The 10,420-nt window shown below is 43.5% G+C and overlaps 1 long non-coding RNA gene across 1 annotated transcript; it reads left to right on the top strand.

The window, feature by feature from the left end:
• Window positions 1-360: 360 nt before the first annotated feature.
• On the top strand, window positions 361-9,649 carry LOC137306074 (uncharacterized). The gene is made up of 4 exons (XR_010958819.1): window positions 361-1,713; window positions 1,960-2,126; window positions 5,639-5,760; window positions 9,279-9,649. It is a non-coding gene; the product is annotated as an uncharacterized lncRNA (long non-coding RNA).
• The last annotated feature ends 771 nt before the right edge of the window (window positions 9,650-10,420 follow it).

Genomic DNA, 10,420 nt, shown 5'->3' with positions numbered 1-10,420 from the left:
TTTCTGTTTTTTCAGATTTCCAGCATCTGCAGTTTTTTTTTACTTTCCAATTTATATGAACAGGTAAATTAGCTTATCATTTACAGATCCATTGCAGAATCACCGTTAGTTAATTAATAAAACTATTATTATTTCCAAATGTTATTCATGGTAAATAACAGCTTCATTTGTCAGCATTCTAGAACATTTCACCTCTAAATGATATTTGATTATTTTTTTAAAATATTCTCTTTGGAAAGGAGTGGAACCTTCAACAATTTCCGGTTATGATGAATAGTTCTAACATGACGATGCGATCAATGTTACTATTTGTTGTGAGAATTTATATGAAATGGAAAATTCTGATTCCAAGAATACCTCTAATTTCAGTTAAAGTTAGGCTGAGTGCATATTTTAACGATTTGTCGCAGTGTTTCAGAACTTTGGCCTGTTTTAGTATCTCTTTTCGTCCCTCCCCTCTCAAAGCTTCTCCATCATCTACAAGGCTCAAGTCACGAGTGTGATGGAGAACACACCAGACGCAACAACACATCAAGAAGCTCAACACCACCCCGGACAGAGCTGCCTGCTTGACCAGTGCCCCTGCTACTGGACTGGACATCCTCCCCCTTCTCCACTGGCGCACACTGCCTGCAGTATGCACTATCTACTGCAGCATCTCACCAAGGTTATTCCTACAGCACCTCCCTCCCTTGCAACCTCAACTACCAAGAACAAGAGCAGCGATGTTGTGGGAACATCGCCACCTCCAAATCACACACCATCCTGACTTGAACATACTCCGCCGTTCCTTCACCATCGCTGGGTTGGAATTCCGGAGTTCAAAAATAGAGCAAAAAGATTCAAGACAAGGCAGAACCACCAACATCTACATCCATGGAGTTGCTGCCAGCCGGTCAACTTCTGGGCCACCCAATACTGCACCAGCCTGAGTCTGGCGAGTTGCATCAGGGCGCCTTTGGGCTGGGCAGCTCTGTTTAACGGAGGCCCAGGCTTCGAAACAGCTCCGACCTCTCCACTCCCGGCACTGGCCGAGCGGTCAACTGCCCGAAAGTTAAAATCTTCTCCGTGGTCTTGCAGGTGGCCCTTCAGTATGAACTGACAGTATGTGTTGGAAAGCTCGTTGATTGTGGAGGGCATCACAGCCGAATCCAATCTTGTCCTCTTGTAAATTGCCACATACATGTACTGTTCAGCAGGAGTCACGAGATAGTGATAAGGATCAGGAACCCTCCTTAGCCTGGGAATTGAACCTGGGACATCCCTGGCCCAATGGTCCCCACTGAGACAATACTTTTATAACACTCCTTACGGTATATATTATAAACAGTGTCTGCCATATCTTTATGCTTTAAACTGGTAGTCATTGTTGTCCTGGAGCCCCATCTGCTGGGTATTTACTTTATTACATGTGCAACGGGATTTATTCCTTAACAGTGGGCCTGATAACACATCGGGGCAGAAATTGCTCCTGAAATAACAGAGCAGCTCAACAGCGCGCTCCATTTTTTATGGTGAATCAAAAGAGCAAGTTCTCGCGTTTGCACATGCGCACTAAAATGCGTAAAACGTGAACTTGCTCCTATTGGTTCGCTGGCAATTTGACGGTAGCGAATTAAAGGGCCATTGCACGCTGGAATAATTGAAATCATTGAAAAATCGCAAACTTGCTCATCCGCCTAGCTGGAAAGTAACTAATTACGCCACCAAGAGGTACGCTTAAAAATACCAGGTCTAAACTAAGTTTTAAAAGTGCGATAACTCTTTATGACTACCAAACAACTAAAAATTAAATTTTAAAAATGTGGAGTCTCCTTATCTTAATAGTTTTTGGTCATTAAAAAAAAAATAAAAATTAAAAAATTAAAAAAATTTTTACTTCTCCCTTCTGTCTCTTTAATTTAATTCAATTATTTCTTTGGCTTTTTATTTAAAGAAATGTAAAATTTTTGTTTACAGTGACTTCCAGAATACTAAAATGATGTCTGCTTGTGGGCGTGACTTCTCTTCACAACAGATTTTGTGGGCGTGTCTTCTAGTCTGACAGAGTGTTCCATGCGCATCGACTTACCCTGCTCAGTTCTTAAAAGTTCTAAATCAAGCAAGTCGATGGCACAGAGCCCGAAGTGAGTACATTCGTTAATTTAATTAGCAGGAGCTGCAGCAATCGTTGCCACATCGCTCTGTGCAAGTTCTGGCCCAATGGGTCTCAGAAATTGTATGGATCTGAAGGACCCACATTACTGGGGTACATCAGATAATGCCATGAAAAGCAGAAAACCACTGGGAATATTCACATGTCTTACCATTTTGAAAGTGTCCACCTTTACAGCCACTTCATTGATGTAGATTATGTGATCAAATCAAAAGGTTTGCCATCTCACATGCAATCCGGCTCTCATTTCTATCCTCTAATACTTTCGCTCTGTTGCCTTTTGCCTTTCTCTGTTTTCTCAACATTTTAAATGGCCATTGCATCTTATCTCTTCATTTTCCTGGGTTACACTTCATGAACTTTGAAGCTATTTGGGACATCTTGAGGTTGTGAAAGGCAATAAATAAATTCCAATTTTTTTTTTATTCGTTCATGGGATGTGGGCGTCGCTGGTGAGGCCAGCATTTATTGCCCATACCTAATTGCTCTTGAGAAGGTGGTGGTGAGCTGCCTTCTTGAACCGCTGCAGTCCGTGTGGTGAAGGTTCTCCCACAGTGCTGTTGGGTAGGGAGTTCCAGGATTTTGAGCTCTCCTTCTTCCTACCATCTAACCATTACTTTGTAATTTACCTTGTCTTTATCTCCTACTATTTCCAACCTTTTGATAAGATAGCTAAACAACTGACTGAAAGAGGGGAACAGTCTGTTCATTGTGTTCTGTCCTAGGGCAGGTCCTAACTCAAGTCACACACAGGAGATTTGTGAGTCATTTATTAGAGTAGCTGAGGCAGTTTCCTGTTGCTTTCCTCACACTTTTTAATCTTCAGAGTGCCTTCTTCTGAGTGGGCTATAAATAAAGCTAAAGAGCCCCACCTACCCTTTATAATAGGGAAGGGCACCTGGACCCATCAGATGCAAGTACCCCAACTGGACGTCAATACAGTATTTAGAGGTGGCAGGGATGGTGTCCGAGTGGTGCCCGAACCCAAATCTTCTGACTCAAAGGCAGGAATATTACCACTGAGCCAGTGCATTTACCTCCAGAGGACTGTCCTGCTCGTCCTCTGCTCCCACTGGGCCCATGACTTCAGATGGACCTGGAAAGGGAAATGAGTGACAAGGGTTACAGTTAATAGCAAGGGTTAGCAAAAACAGATGAGTGGCAGCTCAAAGCAGTACCAGGTTTCCATGTGTGAGGGAGAGAGTTCAGTGAGAAGAGAAAAGGATGGAGCGTATCCTCCAGATCGGCAGTTGCCATGTTCCTGACTGGCCTTCTGTCCACTATGTCAAATGCTGGCCTCCTCCATTGGGGGCAGCACTTGCAATGATAGTGGCCCTCCTCTTGCATGCGTCTGTTCCACCTTATTGTGTGACAGCTTTTCTCACAAGAAGAAAGGGAGAGTGTTAGTGTGTGGCGTGCTGAAGGGTTGTGAAGATGTGCGTGTCAGGGTTGTATATTATGGATGGCGCGTGAAAGATGCTACAGGTGTGGGGATGTGAGGGGAGTAATTGTGAGGACAGTAGCAGGTGCAGAGCGTGCAAATAGCAGCAGAAGGAGGTCGAGTGAAGTGTGCTGCTGTGATTGGAGGAGAGTGATGGGAAGCAGGAGAGGGAAGGCTTGTGAGTGCTGGGGCTACAGGTAATGCAGGGCTAAACAGAGAGTAAGGGAGATGTGAGTAGGAGTCTTACCTTAGCAACACTGGTCAGATCATTGAACTTGTTCCTACATTGCAGCCAGGTACTAGGCGCTATGCAACTTGCATTCGCCTGCTAGGATACCTCTGCCCACTGTTGCTGGGCTATTTGCCTTGACACCCTTATCCCATCAGCAGAAAACAGGATCTCATTTCTCCTGCTGACCTCCTCCTCTACAGCTCTGTCTCAAAATCTTGGGGCCCTCACAGTGCTCATTCTGGCTGCATTCTCCACTCTCAAGCACAGAAACATGCAGTACAGACAAAGTGCACCTCCCCTTTAAGAGGTTGCCTTTATAATGGCATTACTGTCGCTTGATTTCCTTCCCTCCTCATCCTCCCAATGGGCGATTGCCAATCCTATTGTGAGTAACGCTGATAGCTCGGCCATCATAGTCAAGTGAGACACGAACCCGAATTTGGTTGGTGCCTCTTACCCAAATCATTGGGTGGGTGCAGAGGTCACTCTGTCTATGTCATGCCCATTTTGAGTGGAAGTTGAATTTCTCCACAAATACATATTTCACAATGTATCAATTAGGCAAACAGTTAGATCCAGACTGAAGAAGGCCAACAGCCTGCAAGATTGAATTTTTGTAAACAGAGGCTGACCTGCTGCACATAAATACATTTTAAACCTTAATATATGTATACAATTATCACTGAATTTTGCATTTTAATGAGCTCTCAAACACGTTCACCAAAGGAACAGTATGCTAGCTGGCAGTGTTGGCCTGGCCTCAATGAAACCACTATTGTGGCTAAATAAAGGCAATTTATTTCATCAGATAGAGAGCAAGGGAAAAAGAGAGACGTGTCTGTGTACTGAAAAGAAGAGCTGTCAAAAGCACAATGGAATGTAGCCAAATACTCAATAAAATGATAAGTACTGCAGCTGAAACCCTCATCCATGCCTTTGTTACCTCTAGACTTGGCTATTCCAAAGCTCTCCTGGCTGGCCTCCCATCGTCTACCCTCCATAAACTTGAGCTCATCCAAAACTCTGCTGTCCGTATCCTAACTCGCACCAAGTCCCATTCACCCATCACCCCTGTGCTCACTGACCTATACTGGCTCCTGGTCCAGGAACACCGCAATTTTAAAATTCTCATCCTTGTTTACAAATCCCTCCATGGTCTTGCCCCTCCCTATCTCTGTAACCTCCTGCAGCCGTACATCCCTCCGAGATCTCTGTGCTCCTCCAATTCTTGCCTCGTGTATCCCCGATTTTAATCACTCCATCATTGGCGGTCGTGCCTTCAGCTGCCTAGGCCCTAAACTCTGGATTTCCCTCCCTAAACCTCTCCAACTGTCTCTCCTCCTTTAAAATGCTCCTTAAAACCTACCTTACCTGTCCTAATATCTCCTTATGTGGCTCAGTGTCAAATTTTGTTTGAAAACGCTTCTGTGAAACACCTTTGGACATTTTACTACATTAAAGGCACTATATAAATGCAAGTTCATGTTATTGCTGTCGCTGGCCTCCAAAAAATTGGAAAACTAAAGGTCTTAAAACAGTCTTGTGGGTTGCTGCTCTGATATTTGTCATACACTGGCCAATCTGTTTATTTTCAATTGTTTACCAGTTTATTTGAAAGTTGTCAACCTGTGCATTTTAAAAAGGTTCATGACTTTGTTAAAAAACAATGGGAGGAATTACATATGAATGGATAACCAACGTGTTATAGATATCACACAGCGGCACTTCAACCTGTTGTCTTTTTTAGCCGTGTTTATCTCCAGTTATACGTTTGAAGTTTTAAAATAAAATGTATAAATATTTCCCACAGTACCAACTCATTCCAACAGATGTTCCCGTCGCCTTAGTGAATTCTGCAAGATAGCAACAGCTGAACTAAAAGCACCGAGGGCTCTTTTCACAAACACGCTGAGAGGTCAAGTAGTTCCTTAGGTTAGTGTGTTTTTTTTTTAACCTCTAAATCCTGGACTTGTAGCCAGATCAGGCTGTTGGGATCCAGTTGTAAGGGATCCTGACTGAAATGAATCTGGGCTGTCTCATGAAGCCATTCTGGTGGCTCTCTGGAGCAATTGAATCATCCCAGTTTTTATTGTGGGAGAAATTCTTCAGCAGCCAGAACAACAGGGAAACAACTGCACCTGTGTGTAGTTGGTTTTAATTTGCTATTTTGTTCTGACTGTTGCATGTACCCCCCTTTCCCCAGTGGCTATATAGTGGGCTAATTCATTGAACCATACAGTTTTGTGCTGGGCCACTGTGATATGGGATAAATAATGAGGCACATTTATCTGTTGCCTAATGGCCAACTAGTGACTGTCATCCTTGGGGAAGGAGATCAGCAGGATCCCTTTGGAGCCGAGGTAGCTCCAAGATTCCATGCCTGGCGATGAAAGCTTAGGTCCAAGTCAACCCTCTGCGGCAGACACCTAACCTGATATCCAAACCCGGTGGTTGATGGGTCTTCAGGGCATGGTTGATGACTGACCAGCCAGCCTCGCTCATCTGGAGAGGTAAACCTGTTATTGGGGAGGGGGTTTAGGATTCTTCCCACTTGGCTCCGGTTAACCTTGCAAGCCAGTGCCCCAGTGAGCAGAATGATCCTCGCTGGACAAGCGGTGGGAAGCAGCTCCAGTAAAGCATGCAGTGTTAGCTGGTTAAAATCAAGCAGTACCCCCATGCACAATTGGGCACCCTAAGCCAACTTGCATCTCAGCTGTCTGGACTTGAGTGAGTGGGACATCCCCTGATGGGGGAAGAGTGTGCACTCCACATGTGGCGAACGGGAACTATACGGGATAAAATTCTGTCTTTGATATCAGCGTGGTAGCCAGGCAGAATGGATTGCCTGTCCATTAAAGACACAGCCTGATTTTCATTCCATTGATTTCATTGAAATCAGGTGGCTTTATAACAGCAGGCAATCCAGTCCTCCAGATTACAGCCCATGTGGTGAAGACAAAAATCTACAATTGCCTGATATGGAGATTCTCAAACCCATGGTCAGTGTGTTTTCCACACGTCAGACATCTGATTAATTAAAAAAACTGACCCACTCATCACAGCTACCTCCATCTCTGACTGCAATGGTTATTTTGCTGTTGGGGGTAGTGCTGTTACTGAGACACCAAAAGGCACCTTTCAATGGGTCTCAAGACCCTTCAGATGGAGCTGTGTGATCTCACTTACTTTACCCCTTTGCTGCCGAAATCGGGGCTGCTGCCATCCACAGCTCAGTAAAGAGGGCACCAACCAAGTTCATTTGGCAGAGATATGCAGCACAGAACTGTGGTGTTATCTAAGTCTGGAGGTGAGTGCTGAGTGAGGCATAATCTGACAAAAATGGAATGCCAAGCCAAAGGAGGAGATATTAAGAGGGATGACCAACAGTTTGGTCAAAGAGGTGGGTTTTAAGGAGGGTCTTAAAGGAGGAGAGGGAGGTGGAGAAGCAGAGTGGTTTATAACATCAACAACAACCTGCATTTATATAGTGCCTTTAACATAGAAAAATGCCTAAAGGTGCTTCACAGTAGTGTAATCAGACTAAAATTGACACCAGGCCAAAGAAGAAGACATTAGGACAGAGAGGTAGATTTCAAACAGCATCTTAACCAAGGAGAGAGAGATGGAGAGGCAAAGAGGTTTGGGGAGGGAATTCCAGAGCTTAGGGCCTAGACAGCTGAAGCATGGCCACCAATGGTGGGGCGAAGGAAATGGGGATGCACAAGAGGCCAGAGTTTAGGAAGGGAATCCCAGAGTATGGGGCCTAAGTGACTGAAGGCACGGTTGCCAATGGTGGGGCAAAGTGAGGAGAATATACATAGAAGGCCGGAGTCAGAAGAACGGAGAGTTTTAGGGAGGGGGATGTTTGTAGGGCTGAAGGAGGGTACAGAAATAGTGAGGGGCAAGGCACGAAGGGATTTAAACACAAGAGTTTTAAATTGGAGAGGTGGAAACTTAAGGGAACCACTTGAAAATACAGTACAGCTGTTGATATCTAGAGGTAGAAACTGGTAAGTATTGCGCCTATTTCTAACCTACTCTTAAACGTTGACACGGTCTCTGCTTCAATCATTAGCTCCGTAAGTACATTCCACAGCACCACAACCCAAGGGTGGTTCTCTCAATTGTTCCCCATTACTCCAGTGGAAATGTTGCGGAAACCCCGTGTGGGAGAAGCTCAGTGGACATTGCAGCATCTCTCCGTACTGCACGTGAGTGTTAGTTTGTAATACTGTGCTCAAGTGTTGCATTGGGCTTTAAGCCCACAACTCTGTGACCCAGTGACAAGAACTAAGAAGTAAGCCAAGCTGAAACCAAACACCTATGTCATATGACATCCAATAAAAGCAAAAGTACGACTCTTGGCAGTGCTACATATTTTTATGAAAAGGACATTGTAATACCTATTTTAAAAATGCATATGGGGAAATTAAATCTGACTTGGAGCAGAGAGAGTACATCAGAGCCACACAATGATAAAACAGGGAGCTTTTCCCAAGTTGCTGCTATTCTGGCAAATCTGCGCGATTCATCTGTTTCATCTTATTTCAGAAATATCAGGATGAGAAATATTTGTCTGACCTTGTTTTTTTATGTATCAAAAGAGTAGATTCACTTATTGTACATGCCAAGAGTTCCATTCTTTTTCTGGCCGATTGCCATTTTTCATGGAATGTGTGCCCTCTCTCCTCTCTTGCCCCGATCCCGCTTTGTCTCGTGAATGACTGAACTTAAACACTGTGGCCCACTCACTGTCGAGGTCTCTGAAATATGAGGGGAATACAACAACCGTAGGCTGACTGGATCTTACTGTAGGTTAGACATTGGCATTTTACTTCTAGATGTGGGTTCAAATCCAGCCCAGACCAATGGGATGAAAGTGTCCTCTCTCTGCACTGTGTAAATGTCCTATGTAAAATAAGTTTGCATAGTTCCTAGTAGGCATGGTCCCATAGCACCAAACTCAGAGGGGCCACAAGGTGGTTGGGAAATTGAAAGACTTTAAACTGGTGCTCTGGGTGGCACTCTTTTAATTTTGGAGCAGAGGAGAGAAAGTTTTATACCAACCTGTGCGATACTTGACCTGGGAACGCTTAATGTTGACAGTAAGTGTCTGAAATGGGAAAGTATACAATTTCTGGCACGGACATCTTTCAAATTGGCCACCACAACCCATAAATAAAAGAAGTATGAAAGTTGAAACAGCAGCTCAGTATGAAGTCTAAAATGTTTTCTCTGTGCCCGGTGAATGGGAGGGGAATACTGTCCAGCTGCCTGAGGGTAGAATCCCCCTGAGTATGTCCTTTGAATACAATTGTGAATGTTGACAGCTCAGGCTGATATCAGAACTTTCCCAGGGATAGACTAACATCAGCTTTTCATTAAATAGATTTGATTTTTAAAAAATTGTTTCCCCTTCTGTTATTTTCATTTCTTGCTTTTCTCTGCAGAGGTCTCCCACACCACACACCATCCCAGGACTAAACGATGGGGGCTAAAGATATACTGCTAGGCCTCTGTGAATGTTGGTCTGCATCCAGCTGATCAGAGGTACATTATCATGAGAGAAAAGAAGATTGAGAGTGGACATAATCCAGGTTTTCAAACTGCTGAGAGGCGGAGATGATGTGAGCAGAATATTTAACTGTGAGCACAGAAATAAAATGCACAGGAAATCTCAAATAAATTCTAGATTAAGAGAAACTTTCCTTCCACTACACAGTAGTAGGATCAAATGTACAGCAACAGCTCAAAAAGATGCTGCTTGGTTATTTTTCTCAAATTTTAAATTGATTTAAAAAAATATTTTGATTGATGTAACATGACCCATATTTCATAACCTAGCTGCATGCAACATTAACTCCTGTGTTGTGAAGCATAATAAAAAGAACTTGACATTTATATAGCACCTTATCAGATCTGTCAGAAATATCTCAAACTACTTCATAAACATGGAGTGACTGTTGCTATGCAGGCAAATGAGGTAGCCATTTTGCATACAGTGAGATTCCAGATGACTGACCAGTTAGTTTGTTTTTGGGTAGTGTTGGCTGAAGAAGTAATATTGGCCAGGCCACTGGGAGAATATCCTACTGTTAGGGAATGAATGTTCTTACTTATAAGTTTATAAGTAATTCCTTAAGATAAAAGGGGAATCATAGAATCTTACAGCACAGGAGGAGGCCATTCAGCCCATCATGCCTATGCTGGCTCTTTGAAAGAGCTATCCAATTAGTCCCATTTTCTTACTCTTTCCTCATAGCCCTGCAAATTTTTCCTTTTCAAGTATTTATCCAATTCCCTTTTGAAAGTTACTATTGAATTTACTTCTAACACCCTTTCAGGCAGTGCATTCCAGATCATTACAACTCGCTGTGTAAAACAAATTCTCCTAATTTCCTGAGTTTTGTGCCATCTGCAAACTTTGAAATTATGTCCTGTATACCCAATCCCAGGTCATTAATATATATCAAAAACAGCAGTGGTCCTAATACCGACCCCTGCGGAACACCACTGTATACTTCCCTCCAGTCTGAAAAACAACCGTTCACCATTACTCTCTGCTTTCTGTCCCTTAGCCAATTTAATTTCC

Source organism: Heptranchias perlo, chromosome 3, assembly GCF_035084215.1.
Source record: "Heptranchias perlo isolate sHepPer1 chromosome 3, sHepPer1.hap1, whole genome shotgun sequence".
Classification (NCBI taxonomy): domain Eukaryota; kingdom Metazoa; phylum Chordata; class Chondrichthyes; order Hexanchiformes; family Hexanchidae; genus Heptranchias; species Heptranchias perlo.
The sequence above is the reverse complement of the archived record's forward strand: the minus strand, read 5'-3'. Positions and strand labels throughout refer to the sequence as shown.